We start from the raw sequence: 16,740 nt of genomic DNA, 5'->3' as shown, positions 1-16,740 counted from the left end.
TCTTCCAAGGCCTCAAAAGTTAGAGGGCACTTAAGTTTTCTGGAACTTTTGAGACCATTTTAGAGCTTGATTAAAAAGGTGATTCTGTGGTTAAAGTATTTGGCTAGAACTCAGGAGACTATCACAGACTTATTGTAATATTTGAAGCAAGTCAATGCCATATTTGTGCCTCCATCTGTGAAATGGGGATATTTCTTTCCTCCCACCTTTCTTCTGTCCTATCTATTTCCATAATAAGCTCTCTGGGTCACAAATTGTTGTACAGTATTGGTATGTACAGTGTTTAACACTGTAAATTCCAGTGCTGGTTGAAATATCTAGACACTATTACAATACAAATAAATAACCACAAACATTAATATTGTAATCTCTATTATGTCAAGATGCCTCTAGACAGTGTGGGTGTGTCTACATTGGCACCCCTTTCTGGAAAAGGGATGCTAATGAGACCAGTCGGAATTGCAAATGCCGCAGGGGATTTAAATATCCCCCACGGCATTTGCATGAACATGGCTGCCGCTTTTTTCCGGCTCGGGGTTTTGCCGGAGAAAAGCGCCAGTCTAGACGGGATCTTGCGAAAAATAAGCCCTTTTCCGGAAGATCCTTTATTCCTACTTATTACAATAAGTCTTTCAAGTAGGAATAAGGGATCTTCCGGAAAAGGGCTTATTTTCCGCAAGACCCCATTTAGACTGGCGCTTTTCTCCGGCAAAACCCTGAGCCGGAAAAAAGCGGCAGCCATGTTCATGCAAATGCCGCGGGGGATATTTAAATCCCCCGTGGCATTTGCAATTCTGAAGTGTCTCATTAGCATCCCTTTTCCGGAAAGGGGTGCCAATGTAGACACAGCCTGTCAGTATTTCGGGATCCTTCCGGTATCCCAAAATAGCATTTTCTGCATCTTTACAGAGTGCCTGTTATTTCAAAATAGCTTTTGAAATAACCAGCGCACTCTTCTGATGTCCCCGTAAACCTTGTTCCACAAGGATTAAGGGATGTTTCAGAATAGCACTGCATTTCAAAAATTAGCTTATTTTGAGATATGGGTGCATTGTAGATGCACCCTCAGGGAATAAAGATTTTTATTTCATACCAAAGCAATGTTTTTGCTACTTCATAAAAAAGTGATGTAAAATATCTTTAGCAGCTCTAATCTATTTAGAAATAGCGCATGGAAAATTATAGTTGATTTCAAGTTAACACACAAAATCAGTGAACCATGCCCAGAAGATTGGCATACCACAGTATGGAACTAAATTGACAAATCAAGGAGGCCCACAAAAGGAATTATGAAAACAAGCAAGTGACTGCTCTCATCTCAGGCAGAAAGAGGGATGTCTACATAGATGGCACTGAAATGGCTTAGCTGTACTGATGCAGCTGCATGACCAGAGCATATCTGGTGAAGATGATCTGTGCAGATGAGCAAGAGCCTTTCCATCAGCATAAGAAAACCTTTCTGCTGAGAGCAAAAACTAAGTTAGTGGGAAAAGCCCAGATTTTTGTTACTCCAAAATATTCTCACTGGAGACCACCCAGGAGGTGTGTCTAAACTACATGGCTCCGTCAATGTAGATTAGGCTGATCGGCAGAGGGAAATGAAGCAGTGATTTAAATAATCGCAGCTTCATTTAAATTTAAATGGCTGCCGCGCTCTGTCGACCAGCTGATGATCAGCTGTTTGTCGGCAGATTGGGGCAGTCTGGACGCGCCGCTGTCGACATGGAAGCCTTTGTCGACCGGCACAGGTATACCTCGTAGGTACAACCTCCAACTATCTGAGGTGGTATGGCATTGGAGACTGGGATTGGGATAGGGATAGGTGGGCTATTAGGGTATGTCTAGACTACATGGCTCTGTTGCCAGAGCCATGTAGATTAGTTTACTAGACATACCCAAATGAAGCGGCGATTTAAATAATCGCCGCTTCATTTAAATTAAAATGGCTGCTCCGCGGTCAACATCAAAGACATTTGTCGACCACCCTGGTAAACCTCATCCCATGAGGTCCCCCCAAAAAATCTTTTGATGTCCCCCCAAAAAAGTTCAGGTGTAATCTGACAAATGCAAGATATAAATACAGACCACTTTTAAGGTACATGGATTAGAGATAAATCTGATACTGGTACATCAAGTGCACCCATGAATCTCACTGATAATATCTTTATCTCTTGCTATAATGCCGGGGTGGGCAATAAGCAGCCCGCGGACTGGACACAGTTCACTAAGGTTAGCACCTGGCATGCCACTGGCACTATATCTACCTGTGCATCTGCAGGTATTTTCTCCGGATGCTCCTGTTGGCCACAGATCACCATACCTGGCCAATAGGAACTGCAGGAAGCAGCACAGACTGGAACACTACTTCCCGCAGCTCCCATTGGCCAGGAGGTGCAAGCATCCATAGCTACGGATGTACTCGTAAATATAGTGACTGCAGCCCACCATGGGCTAACCCTGGCAAACTGCATCCATCCCGAAGGCCGCTTATTGCCCACCCTTACTTATTAAAGTAATAATTAGGTTTTGCTTTAGAACTGTAAAATACATTTTCTCTGCAACAGTGAACTTGAGTGGAGGGATTGTCTCCTGCACAGGAAGATCATCAGAAGTACATACAACATTGTGGGATAAGACTATAAAAAGACTTTTTTTTCAGGTAGCTTTTTCATGGGTGTAAAGGGCAACTAACAAAGTCCATCCCATTAGCTTGAATTCTGGAAGAAAAATAAAAATAGCACACAAGATTTTTTAAAAATCTCTTTTGTCATTTGGACTCTGACAAGGCCAGAGCTACAAAATCAAAGGAGAGATCCCTATGGTGAACCTGTATTAACCATAAAATACATTCAGAGCTGACAGATTACAACTGTAGCACCTTTAAAAACCATATACAGTAAAACTCCAAGGCTATGTCTAGACTGCAGGCTTCTTTCGAAAGAGGCTCTTTCGAAAGCATCTTTCGAAAGAGCCTCTTTCGAAAGAGAGCGTCTAGACTGCACGGAGAAATTTCAAAAAAGCGGCTTGCTTTTTCGAAAGAAAGCATCCAGTGAGTCTGGATGCTCTCTTTTGAAGAAGCCCTATTTACATTGAAGAACGCCTTCTTTCGAAAGAGGAACTTTCGAAAGAAGGCGTTCTTCCTCGTGAAATGAGGTTTACCGCCATTGAAAGAAAAGCCGCGTTCTTTCGAATTAATTTCGAAAGAACGCGGCTTGAGTCTGGACGCAGGGGAAGTTTTTTCGAAAAAAGGCTACTTTTTTTGAAAAAAAACCCTGAGTCTGGACACAGCCCAACTGTCTGACATCCAGTGGTCCGGCACTCCTGATAGTCCGGCACCAACTGGAAACCGGAAGTGCTCTGGCGAACTAGACAATTGGAGCTGCTCTGCCGTCGGCTTCCCCAACTCAGCTGCTGGTCAGTTTCAGCAGCGGCTGACTTGGGGAAGCCGGGGGCAGAGCAGCTGCAGTGCTGCCGGGTTTGTCCCACAGTGCTGCCCTCTCCCACGCTGCTCAGTTCCCCACCGACCCCACCCCCAGCCCAGACCCCCCCATAGCCCACATTCCGGTACTCCGGCATATCTGATAATCCGGCAACCTCTGGGTCCTAAAGGTGCCGGATTATCGGAAGTTTAAACTCTAGTAATAAACTCTTTCATTTCTTTTCTGAGTTCATAAAACTTTAGTTAGTTCATTATGGAATTGACTATAAGTGTTGTCTTCGGAATGACGTCTATGGTGAAAATTGACCTGGGGTAAGGGACTCATCTTTTAGGACTAGGAGCATCCTGAGTATTTTGTGATCTTTGGTGATTACAGCAATCAGCTAATGCTAAGTCCAGAATGCCAAGATAAACTGGAAAGCCCAAAGGGACTGTTGAGACTCTCTGTGGTAAAACTGTAATAATAGAACCTACTAGCTGGGAGGGCTATGCTTCTTGACAGTCTGCACTGAAGTGAACTCTCACTGTTGTGAACCAGTCCAGAGAGCATCACAACAATGTAAAATTTTAAGTTCTGATCTCCACCCAGTGTAGGTGCTCAGTTCCATGGAGCTCAATGCAGGATTGCAGCAGTTATTCCTAATTTATGTTAATTAGTTTCCTCTTACTTATAAATTGTTGTGTAGGCAACATCTGTTTTTTATAGTGGAGATACAAGCAGGTAAGTTACAACATGCAAAGTATCCTCCTAACTTAACTAGAAATATTTTTTAAAAGAGCTAATTGTGAAAGAGCTGAATTTCTAAACCAGAATAACACACACCTAGACAATTAAATGGGCAAAAGGAATTGCATTTTAGTGAGCAACAGTTTCAATATTTTGCATATTCAAATTATGTAGATTCCTTTCAACTATTCCTTTTCATTATAGGGGTGCCAAATATTTGGTTTTGGAGGCATTTTACTAACAATAGGCTTATCTGCTTCCTTATATTTATGCTCAGTGAGTTGATAGAAGTTGAAATATTGGAATTAACAGCAGTATTTGCCACTCTGAAAGGACCAATGAGTTCTGCTTTCTTGTATTTTCACTGTGTATCCAAGGGTGTCAAAACAGATTTGGAAAATAAATTTGGGGTTCAAATTCTACCCGGTCATGCAAATGGAAACTGGCACATCATTTTGTACACAAACTGGTTAGATTCTAAAAACGCAAGTAGAACCAACCTGTCATTATCCAGGTTATTTTTAAAAACTGTTATTTCACAAAAACAATTGGCATCAGAAAATAGATGGTTTCTCTAAGTAGCTTAAAGATAACAACATATAACTGATTTTATTCTTTATGGTTTCTAATTGCTTTTGATGTCCCTAGTCTACCTTAGATGAATAATGTCTTTTAAATATTTTAGGTAATTTTCCTTTAACAGGCTCTTAGACTTAATGTTTCTGCCTTGCTTCAGGACAACATCTTTTAATTGCTTTAAATTATCAGTGATGTCTCCAACATTTTCACTGAACATGGATTGATTTCAATTAACTTTCTCACGCTTTAGCATAAAAGCAGTCTTATTCAATTTGGCCTAATTAGATCACATAACCTCTTGAAGCTAAAGCAATGACAGTCATTAAAAGGTTGTAGAGGGAAAGACAATCAAGGTTGTTTACTGCATAGTTAGCCTTTTTGTAATTTTGAAATGGCATTTGACCAAGGAGAGCATCTATTTCTGTGGATGTTTGGAGAATTTTAAAGAGTGTCCACAATTAAACCGCAACTCTTGGAATTTTGAAAGATTTGCCTTTGAGGCAAGATTCAGAGAGTGAAGTGAATTTTGTTCTGCTGCCATAATGGTAAACCCCTGCATGCAATATTCATGGATATCTTCCGAATTTTTGTTTTTTTTATGAGAAGACTGTAATGAATCCATTTACCCTTTGATATAGAAGGAACACAAAAATGGAAGAAACACAAAAAAGTATGAGAGTAATTATTCCACCTTTTTATATTGGCTTGAAAAATTCCCTCTTCCCTTGGCAATTTTGTCAAGTTGCTACACAAAATCAGGTTGATTGAAGACAGATCATCCATATACAGAACCTTAAGCTGGTTAATGAATGTTAATGGGCCCGCCGTATTACATCAAAATGTTATGCTGATTCTGAGAAAATGAAAGTTCTAAGAACTTTTGTGGAAGGAAAAGTGAAATCAGTTTGATCTCTCTGGAGGCATCTTCTTAGATCTGAATTGAAGATCCAGCTGGTGAGTGGACTGAAGAATCAGTTATGGGTCGTGTCATAGCAAGTCTAGCTGATGGTTTGGCTAATAATAATAATTTCTTTTTTTCTTATAGTGGAGGGCCTTATTCTGATTAAGATAATTCAGTGGATTTGTCTATTGCATTTGGTATGGACAGAATAAGCTACAGAGACTGGAGATGGGAATGGGAGCATGACACTGATTACATCCTATAGAGCAGGGGTCTCCAAACTACGGCCCGCGGGCCGGATGCGGCCCGCGAGGCCCTCTCATCCGGCCCGTGGAGACCTTTTTGTCTGGCCCCGCCTTCTTCCGCGTGCCGGTGTGACGAGGCGACCCCCGCCCGTCCCTGGGGCGCCGCCGAACGGGCCCTTCTTGCCGCGGGGGGGGGGGACCCTGTCAGGGGTGTGCGGCGTGTACTCACGCCGCGCCGGGGCAGGAGAAGCGGGCCGCTCCGCTGACAAGCGGCCGCGCGGCGGCAAACGGCGCAGGGGGCGGGGGTTAGCACGGGCGGTGTTCCCCCGCCCAGACTGACAGGGCAGCCGGCCAATCAGGGGGCAGGATGGGCGGTGGTGGTAACGCCCGCCCGGCGACGTGCGGGGGAACGTGAACCCCGGCGGGAACTTTAAAAAGGTGACCCCTTCTGCCCGGGGGGGGGGAAGGAGTGAGCGGTGGCAAGCAGGAGGGGAGGACAGCGTGCAGAGGAAGGGGAGAGCAGGGGGAAAAGCCCTCCCCCCCTTCCGGGAGAAATGGATTCGCAGGCGTATATTCTGAAGAGGAAACATTAAAAGCAACAATCTCTCTACCATAAGTGGATATATTTGCACACTATATTCAGGTAAGTTTAACTTAAGAAATCATAAGAATTTTTAAAAATTGTTTCGGGTCAAGTTCAAAATAGGACTGGTGGGTTTTTACCAGTTTTTGCCCAAGGAAGACTTTCCTAATGTCAAAACTTTTGCATCAAGGTACCTTTCAATCTTTGGAACAACATACCTGTGTGAACAAACATTTTCAAGAATGAAATATGTGAAGAACAATTTGAGAACAAACTTGTCCAATGATAATCTCAGGTCACTGTTGATGTTAGGGACAACAAATCTAAAGCCAGAAATGTCTGCTATTTTGGCATCCAGGAAACAATTTCACCATTCACACTAATACAGGTGTTCATGTGTAGTGTATCAATGTGTTATTAAATAATAACTGAATAAAATAATATTAAATAAATAATTAAAAACAACATCCATGTTTTGATTGTTTTTTATTTGGACCTCAACTGTGTAGTCGGCCCCCGAACTGCTGTTTGATAGTTAATGCGGCCCTCGGGCTGAAAAGTTTGGAGACCCCTGCTATAGAGGAAACTTTGTTATATATGTTTATAAACATTCAGAAATGGAATCATTTGATTTTAGGGTTCTGAGTCAAATATATTCTGCTGAAGCCATAACACAATAAGTACCATGGATAAAGTTGTGATCATTCCACATGTTCCTCCTGAAATAATAAGGATTTATTGATCCTGTACTTTCCTTTGATTTGATGGTGTTCGTTTACCCACTCAGAATACACCAGTAGATTCATATGCAATGTATATTTCAGGTAAATACGTTAACAAGGAAATAGAGCATTTATGAATGGGAGCCTTTCATTCCGAATGGTTGTGACACAGCAAAGCAACAAAAGAGCACATGGTAAAAGAGCATGGATTTTCCTTTAAGGATAGTTCTCTGTTTAAAAAGTTACTATGTTGTTAATTATGTCAGAGACAAAGCCTGGTCCCATTGACATCAATGGAAACACTCCTATTAATTACAACTGTGCCATGGCTTGATTTTTATGTGGATAAAACTAAACGAGAGCAGAATATGCTACTTACATCTTGTATCCAGATCTTATTTAGTCAATGAAAGTATTTCAAAGACTGAATTCTCTAGCGCTGAACTGTAACATGAGAAAGCTATGGACCACTAATTACAAGGCAGCTTTGTCAGGTTGTGACATTTCTGGTCAAATCAAAGAAATGCCTGTGGCTCATTTTACATCACATACCTCTTTTCAGCATGGTTAGTTATCACATTTGTCATGTGGGTCACAAGTTGGCTAACACTACGTGTTATAGTTCAGTGCTACAAAACTGCTACAGATATTGTGGCTCTCAACTCCCCCTTCTGAACTGACATTTCTGTTAGTAGAAACATGAAAGACAGGCCTTGAACGTGAAGGCCTTTATCCTCTGTTGAGCGAGGTTAGTCAATGAGAACTTTAATTAACAAGGAGTACCCTGAATTGTGGCATACCAATTTCAAATACAGCATTTCAGGCCACATGAAACCACCAGATCATCCGTTCTGGACTCCTGTTAATCACAGGCCATCAGAACAACGCAGAAACTGCACACTTAACCAACAACCAAATTTAGACCGAAGTCTGCAACTGCAAAAGAAGGGCTTTTGCAAACCTCAGTGAGCTTTCAGTGATGGCCCTGATCCTGCAATCTTAGCTGTGTAGACAGACTTCTAATGCCTGCAGAGATCAGATTGCAAGGCTGGTATTCATGAGCCAATTCCTGACATCTAGAGTCCTTATTCAGACAGTGCATGCACTGAAATCAAGATCAGAGGTATTTACTAGGATTTTACTTTAGAGATGTATAGAAATTTGTCTACATGGGAAATTTTACCAGCCTAACTATACCAAAATGTGCATATCAGAATAGTTCCCCATATGGACATTATTCCTGAATGAGACTGCCTTTTTCCAGTTTAACTTACATTGTGGTATAAGCTAAACCTAATATAGCATGCTTATCCCAGAAGAAGTTTCCACACAGAAGTTATGCCACATGTTTTCTCACATAAACAATCTCTGAGTAAAGGCTTCAGAAGATTTTCCTAAGGAAAAAACAGTTCAAATAATAGCTTCAGTACTGGTCTCAACTTCCTTTTGGAAAAGTCCTATAGAAGTAGTACATGGATGATACCAAGAAAGTTCTATACAAATTATGTTTTTTAAGGTTATGATTATTCTCATCTCTAGAGACCTAACAGTTTAAAAAAAACAATACAAAGACCATCATCCAACATAAATTCACATAATATTAAATTCACCAGCTAGTTATTTAACAGCTAAATGAACAAAAAAGAAACAAAAAGAAAACCAGCCTGCCTCAAAGCCTTAATCCATCCCTCATCCCTCTCCAAACCCTCATCCCCACAGAAAAAGAATGACCAGTTATTTTGACCATGCAAGTGAATTCCCAGCAGGGACATAATTCTCTGTTGTATTCATAGGATGAAAACTTGCGGAAAGACTAACCTTTACTACTGAATACAGTAGCAATTTTCAAGATAACCAGTACCCTTCTTCCATGTATTGCTATGTACATTTACAGTAATTATGAACCAATGTTATCCTATCCTCAACAGTAAATTATCAGCAAACTATTTCTCTTCTTCAAATACCTTTTATTTTCCCAGAAACCATCATTACACTCTAACATAACACATTACAATGCAAACAGCCTTCAAGCAGGGACTTCATACAAGGTCAAATAGTAGAGATCACAAAGGACTGTCAGGCAGGTTGTTTAGCATTACAGTCAATAGGCAACACTCTTTTATCTCATATTTCAATTGTATTAAGTCAGGATAGACAATAATGTACATCTTCCTTTCTTTTACGACGTGAAAAGAAAATTTATTGCACCTTGAGCATATCATTCATGTCTCCCTTTGGGTGGGCATAGTCCCTGACCGCTTTAATTGTGTGATGCCTCTATCTGCTATAAGCACACATCTATTCACAAGTAGTGGGTAGAAATAATTCAGACTGAATTACTCTTTCTCTGGTGAAATCCACGTCAGAGAAAATCCCTTCCAAGAAATTCCCACATGGTGTTGCAGACCCACTTGGAGGTAGTCTCCCCATTCTGTCCCCTGGACTGACCATGATTAGTAAAATGGGCACGTATAGGTCAGGGTCAGCTATCCATGCTAGCCAAGCTTTTCTTCAGTTTGTCCCTTTCCTGTCTGCAGACATTGTGTTGCAACTTTCACTTGTTTTAACTGGTTACAGTCTTCCCTAGCAGGAACCTATATTAATACTTCGTCAGCTGAATCAAGCTACAAGTTGCTCCCCAGGGATCCTTAAACTGTCTCACCAGGAAGACATTTCATCATTCTTCTGGGCTTTGAATGCCATTGAGGATCCCTGTTCAGGGGAATCACCAAAAGAGATAATACAGACCCAAGCTTCACTTTCTCTTTGTACTCGCATAGGGCTGGAAGATTGAAACATGTCACCTAGGTCTGCTCCTCTTCCCTCGCTCCTGGCTAGCCACAATTCATGGTGTCCAGCAGAAGAGCGGTTGGTACTATTTCCACATTGGGGGAGATCTGGGCAGTAAACTTGATTGTCCTAGGCTTACCTTTGTGCAATAATTATCTCTAGTACCACTCATAAATGCCTTACCTGCTAGCCAGACAAGGAAAGGCAAGTCGAGTCCATTACTGTAAAAAAGCAAATGCAATTATAATAGTAAACACCCACAATGATTTAGAAAGTTATCCCTTCCTGGCTAGGCAAACACAGAATGCAGTATCAGCTGATTTACTGTACATCTTCTAAAGGCTATTCCTTAGGACATTTTATGAAATGGTTGACTATTATCTTATCTGAATATTGTATCAAAATGTTGAAAACCATTTTAATATATTTTTACCATTGTAAATTACTTTCATGAGGTATGGAACATCAGAAATTGAAAATCACTGGAACGAGAGAGGAAAACAACTCCTAAAGTGTGCCTGGACCACTAAGACTAGCATAAAAAAGCAAGATGGAAACATTCTACAATGAAATATATTCTTGTTTGTATATTGATTCCACCCCACTCTCTGGAGATGACACAGCAAAGCATACCAATAGAAACAGTATGTATTTTGGTGGCTCTTATTAAAATAAATATTGATCTAGAATAAATAGAGAATAAAGTCCTTTCATTAAATCATAACTATCAAAAATTAAGTCAAAGCATGTCACATTTTTCAAGTAACCTCTACGAACATAACGGTAAGCAATTTTCTTTCTTCCATGGTCACAAGCATACACTATTTCAACATGCATAAATTGTATGAATTCAGTTGACCAATGAAATTAAAGCTGTTGCTGCCACTGCTTGCCTACCAGACAGAAGATGAATTTGGAAAGGAGTATTTTTAAAGACACATTATTTCTCTCTTGAAACATTCATTAACACAGATTTCCCTAGAAGCAAAATTCAGTATATATGTTGCTTTTAAAAATAAATCAATCTTTGCCTTCTCCAATCCTTTCTGTACCTTAGGACAGCTTAAATCTGGCAGAAAGTTAGCATAATGTATGTTGATGGAAGGGTAACACAGTCATCTGTGGTTAAGGTAGAACAACTCATTTCTGGTCTTATCCTCCATTTTTATCAGCTACTGAGTTATTGTTCAATTCCCCCTCCAAAACATTCTCCCTTGACTGCATCTTTCACAGACTCAGTGTTATCTTCACAGAAATTAAAGATGAATTCATTCACTTAACCTGTTCTTCAGTCAATATAGGATTATTCCTACTCTGTTATTTGTGGCTTCTCCAGTTGAATTCTCAATGGGTCTTCCATTATTTCCTTTATAAGACCACCTAATTAAAATGTCTTCCACAATTATCTTCTGCTAACTATGAGATGCAAGGCAAGTGATGTAATATCTGTTATTGGACCAAGATCTCTTGATGAAAGGGTAACTTTTAAAAACTTGACTTTTTCACTAAGAAAAGTTGGTCCAGTAAAAGGTATTACCTTACCCGTCTTGTTCCTTTGACACTCCTACAACAATGGCACTTCAGACGGTTATGCTAGTTGTGACGTCCTGTCAGAGTTCATGGGGCACAATGTTAATATTTGTATTTCAGGAGAGCCTTGGGGTCCCACTCAGGGACTAGGAATCTAAGGTTATGTCCACACAGCAACATTATTTCAAAATAACTTAGTCTGTGTTTATACAGTAGGCAGTTATTTTGAAAGACTGTCGAAATACTGTCAAGCTGCTTGACATCTTACTTCGACTCCTGTAACCCTCATTGTTTGAGGAATAAGGGATATTGGAGGAAGAGTGATCTATTTAGAAACAAGTGCTCTGTAGATGCTCCCAATTTCGAACTAAGCTATTTTGAAATAAGCTAAGCAGTTGACGTAGCTCAATTTGCATAGCTTATTTCGAGATAAGCCCTGATATATAGATGCACCCCAAGAGGTGCTGTGCACTCACTTATTTAAAAGACAAACTGTGCCCAAAAGAACTTACAGTGTGGGTTAAAACAGATGAAGGAGATGAGATGAAGCACAGTAAGGAGATGAAGCAAATTAAAGGTTGGGAAATAGGGATAAAGGAGCCAAGAGGAGGAAGAAGCAGCAGTAAAATGAGCATGCATCAGCACAATGAGTATTAGTCATTATTTGCCACCTGCAGCGTCTGGTAGTGTTTCTATGATCACTGACATCAATAACTTACACCGTCAGCTCTGCGGTTTTCTTCAATGAAGCAGGATTCATAGTTTCACTTTGGGAGTATTAGTTAGCTTGCAGAATTGGGATCAGTAATTGATTTTGTGTATGTGTATGTATTTGTTTTTTGTTTCTTATTACTTTGTTATTTTACTAGCACTCTCCAGAGTAAATTCAGTGTGATCTATAGTTTGAGTCTTCAGGTACAAAATATTTCCATTATTTTAGTACTTTATACAAGAAATACAGGTGACTGTATCAGCCAAAATTTGTTATAGAAATGGAGCCTGCAGACGGTCTGCATGCTAAACATAAACACTGGCACTCACTGCGTGTGTGTGTGGTTGGTTGGTTCAATAAAAAACAGCTCATGGACCTAATTCTATTTCCCCTTAAACAACAAATCCTCTGGGATCAAAGGCCTGGTCTCCACTAGAACTTTTCATTAACTTTAGCCCCATATGGTCAATTTTCTAAGTGATGTGTCCACTCTACGAAGCCTGTTGGGTCGACCTTAAGGGCCACGAGTCAATTTCTGTACTCCTGCTTTTCACTGGGAGTAACACTATTCTTGACCTTGCAGAATCAAAGTTACATTATTGTAGACACAACATTGCCAGAAAGTCAACACTATTGGCCTCCAGGAGGCCTCCCACAGCTTCCCGCTCTGACCACTCTGGCCAGAACTTGCTCCTCTACTGCTCTCTTGCTGAGCTCAAAAAGTCCCAGGAACACTAGATGGGCCTTTCCCATTTGGCTAGCATTGCAAACCCATTTGTGAGTGGGCAGCACACCTTGGCGTATGTGGAGATGACTCCCAAAAACCTGACCCCCAGCAGTGTGACAACGTTGAGGACTTCTGCTCCCATGGGCTCCAGTTCCCACAGGCACAGAAGAGCACCTGCATTGAATGTCCAGATTTTGGACCTAACACCTCACATGTGTCACTTCTACGACCATCTGGATGCCATTTTTTGAGCAGCCTGGCCAGCATCCCTAGTATGGTTATATAATACAGCCAAGACATGCTTGCTGTCAGCCTAGAGGACACTGTGGTGGTGGAGAGGCAAGAGGAGGAGGAGGAGAGTTGCAAGCCAGTGAACCCCAAGAGCCAAGTCCTGTTCTGGACAATGGAGCCCAGAGGCATAGTGAGGGTGTTATGCGCCCAGGGGCAAAGGAAAAAATTTGCGTCCCCTACCGCCATGTGGCACGGCCCCGAACCTGGTGCAGAGCTGAGGGGAACTTATACCGCATCTTCGCCCACCGCCTACAGTTTGGGGCTGGGTTCCCACATGCACTAACCCACCAGTGGAGATGGAGAAGGGCTTGGAGCAGGGTTTGGCTTGGAGCAGTGACGCAGGGAGGAGGCTCCAGCTGCTGGTGCAGGTGGAGTAGGAGCACGTGAGCTGAAGGGATAATGGGGGGAGAAGAATGAGATTAAATTGGAGCCTCTCTAGCATGGTGCCCAGGGGCAACTGACCCCTCCGAGCCCCTTGCTACACCACTGCCCCCCCTCCTGCAGATCTATCATCTTATGCATGTGCAAGATCTGTGAGAGCCGGCCCATGAATCCGCAGTTAGTGCCTGGGGCGCCTGCTTCTGGGTGGTGTCTCAATGCTGCCACATTCACCTCCAAAGAGGGGGCTTCCCAAAGCAGGCCCTTGCTGCTGACCCCCAAGGCATCCACAGGTCCAGTCTTCTTTCAATGGTCCCACTTCCCAGGGCTCATTGATCTTGGATCTGGCTTTCATCCCCTCTCCAACCTTTGCAACTGCCCAGAGGTGCTCACCTTCTGCCTTATACATTCCCACCTCATTCACCCCACAGGGACAGTTTCTGCCTCACTCGTTCTAGGGAATATTCTACCAAGACGTAATACAAAGTTTCCATGTAAAAGGACTCAATACAAAGCTAAAAACTTCAATGAAAGAATGATTAATACAGAGATGTGTCTACATCTGCTGCAGGGAGATACCTCTGCCTGCCTCCACTCCTCTCCCCCCAGAGTCTACAGCCCTACTGCAAAGTGAAGGAGGAGAAGAAAAGAGGCTGAAGGCCCATCCAATGGGACTGAAGCAGTTATGAGCAAGCCATGCCTGGGAGCCATTCTCCTGTCCATTGCTGGTGCTGTGTTGCTTCAGGCATGCTGGAATGTAGTCACCTCTAGGGTGGGCTGGACAGCTGTTTAACACCTGCACAAGGTTTCAGGCAAGGGGCTGTGTGGACTGCCTTCCTGCAGAGCCCCCATCAGAAATACTGTGCCCTCCTGGCTTAGGAAAAGAATAAATAGGAGGACTGGAAATTAACCCGCCCAGTCTCACGTCCCCTAGGCAGGGAATGAGCCATCTACATTAGGCCCCAGCTGGAGTATCATGTCCAATTCTGGGTGCCATATTTCAGGAAACGTGGAGAAACTGGAGAAAGTCCAGAGAAGATCAACACAAATGATGAAAGGTCTAGAGAACATGAGATACGAGGCAAGGCTGAAGGAATGGCCTTGTTTAAAGAGAAGACGGAAAAGGGACATGAAAGCAGCTTTCTAGTATCTAAGGATATGTCTACACTACCACCCTAGTTCAAACTAGGGTGGTAATGTAGGCAACCGGAGTTGCAAATGAAGCCCGGGATTTGACTTTCCCAGGCTTCATTTGCATCTTGCCGGGCGCCGCCATTTTTAAATGTCCACTAGTGCGGACTCCGTGCCGCGCGGCTACACGCGGCATGGACTACGTAGTTCGGACTAGGCTTCCTATTTCGAACTACCGTTACTCCTCGTTCCACTAGTGGACATTTTAAAATGGCGGCGCCCGGCAATATTCAAATCCCGGGCTTCATTTGCAACTCCGGTTGCCTACATTACCACCCTAGTTCGAACTAGGGTGGTAGTGTAGTCCCTAAAAGAGTATCATAAGGAGGAGGAAGAAAAATTGTTCTCCTTAGCCTCTGAGGTTAGGATGAGAAGCAATGGGTTTAAATTGCAGCAAGGGAGATTTAGGTTGGACATTAGGAAAAACTTCCTGCCTGTCAGGGTGGTTAAACACTGGAATAAATTGCCTAGGGAGATTGCGGAATGTCCATCACTGGAGATATTTAAGACTATGTTAGACAGACACCTGTCAGGGATGAGCTAGGGCAACTCAACTTTGGAAGCCCCAGGGGCCACACTGATACTTATAGAACATGCTGAGGGCCTCAACTTAAGTGTGGTTGCATATGCAAGCAAATATATACAAATAGCTTCTCTCACACTGACAGGCATGAATACAAAGATTAAGGCAAGACTACACAACACACAGGCCCCATTTAAGTCGTTCTGCTGATATTAATAAAATGCAATCTTTCCCTGATTTCTACCAATGTGACAGCACTTTTCATGAGCAATGACAGTACAAGAATTTAACTACTAAAACGCATATCAACAGAAGATCATTACACTGACTATTTTTTTGTTTTGGCTCCCACTCAGCGGCCACGTGTTGATCCCCACGTAAACCCAAACTGCACCGTGAGGCGCGAACAAACTGGCCGTGGGCAGCATACCAAGTTATTAATAAATATTTTTAAACCTTTACCTTTTCTCTCTCCTGCCATGTCTCCTCTCCTTGCTCCATCATCTCCCCTGGTGCCTGCTGCCCCCCAACGCCTCACCTTCCTCTGCTGTCCTGACTCCTTCCCTTCTCACTGCCCTCAGCCCTCCTGCGACCTGACGCCCTCCACCAGCCCTTCTCTCCCTCCTGTGCCCACTCTTCCAGTAGCCCCTCTTCTAACACCTCCCTCTACATACCTGCCCTGCCTCTCTCCTCTGGTGCTGGTCCCTCTCCCGCAGGTGTCTGCCCTTCTGCTTCACCCCAGAATCCCCTGGCACCTGCACCTTCCCTTAGTCCTGCACCCTACTCGTGCCTCCCACTTCCCTCACTGCCCCTGCCCCCTTTGCCCTCTTTTTCCCTGATGCCCACCCCCTCACCACTCTCTGCCCCCATTCCCCTCATGCCCCTCTGTGCCCTCACACATGACTTGCTCCAACCCCACCTTTCTCATGCCCACCCCTCCTTTCAAGCCTTCTCCCAGCACTTCCCCCTCCCCCCTAGACCCTAATGTCCTTACCCTCTCCTCTTGCAGCATCACCCTGTCCCCCCTCCCACTGACACCTCCCCTCCTGCCCTTTTCCTCATTGTCTGCACTTGGCCCCTTGGCATTTGTATTTCCCCTCCTCTCCCCCTCCACACAAGCCTCTTCCTCCCCCCCCCCTGCACAAGCCCCTTCCTCTCCCACCCCTTCCTCCTAGTTTTCCCCCTGCCCTGCACTGCCCTGCCCTGCCATACCTTCTGCCTTCCACTTTGCAGGGCTGGACTCTGCACTCGGGCCCCAGAAGTCCCTGGACTCTGAACTAGAAGCTAGGCCGTGCGGCAGCACGCAGCACCGCACACTTTTAAAGTCCCAGGCCGTGATGTCATGTCACTCCCGGGCATCTCCCCGGTCACCTGGAAACGCTGCGCATTGTGGCAGCTGCAG

The 16,740-nt window shown here is 43.3% G+C and overlaps 1 long non-coding RNA gene across 2 annotated transcripts in view; it reads right to left on the bottom strand.

Moving 5' to 3' along the window:
- The window catches only part of LOC142831146 (uncharacterized), a 178,010-nt gene that overhangs the window by 99,862 nt on the left and 61,408 nt on the right, over positions 1-16,740 (bottom strand). The window contains exon 3 of one of the 2 annotated variants that reach the window (XR_012906805.1): positions 10,170-10,207. This is a non-coding gene — a long non-coding RNA (uncharacterized LOC142831146). Of the gene's footprint in view, positions 1-8,908; positions 10,208-16,740 lie in introns of those variants that run through there. The other variant, XR_012906804.1, reaches the window with a different exon arrangement.

This window comes from Pelodiscus sinensis, chromosome 12 (genome assembly GCF_049634645.1).
Source record: "Pelodiscus sinensis isolate JC-2024 chromosome 12, ASM4963464v1, whole genome shotgun sequence".
Taxonomy (NCBI): Eukaryota; Metazoa; Chordata; order Testudines; family Trionychidae; genus Pelodiscus; species Pelodiscus sinensis.
This window is presented reverse-complemented; position numbering and strand designations above follow the sequence as displayed.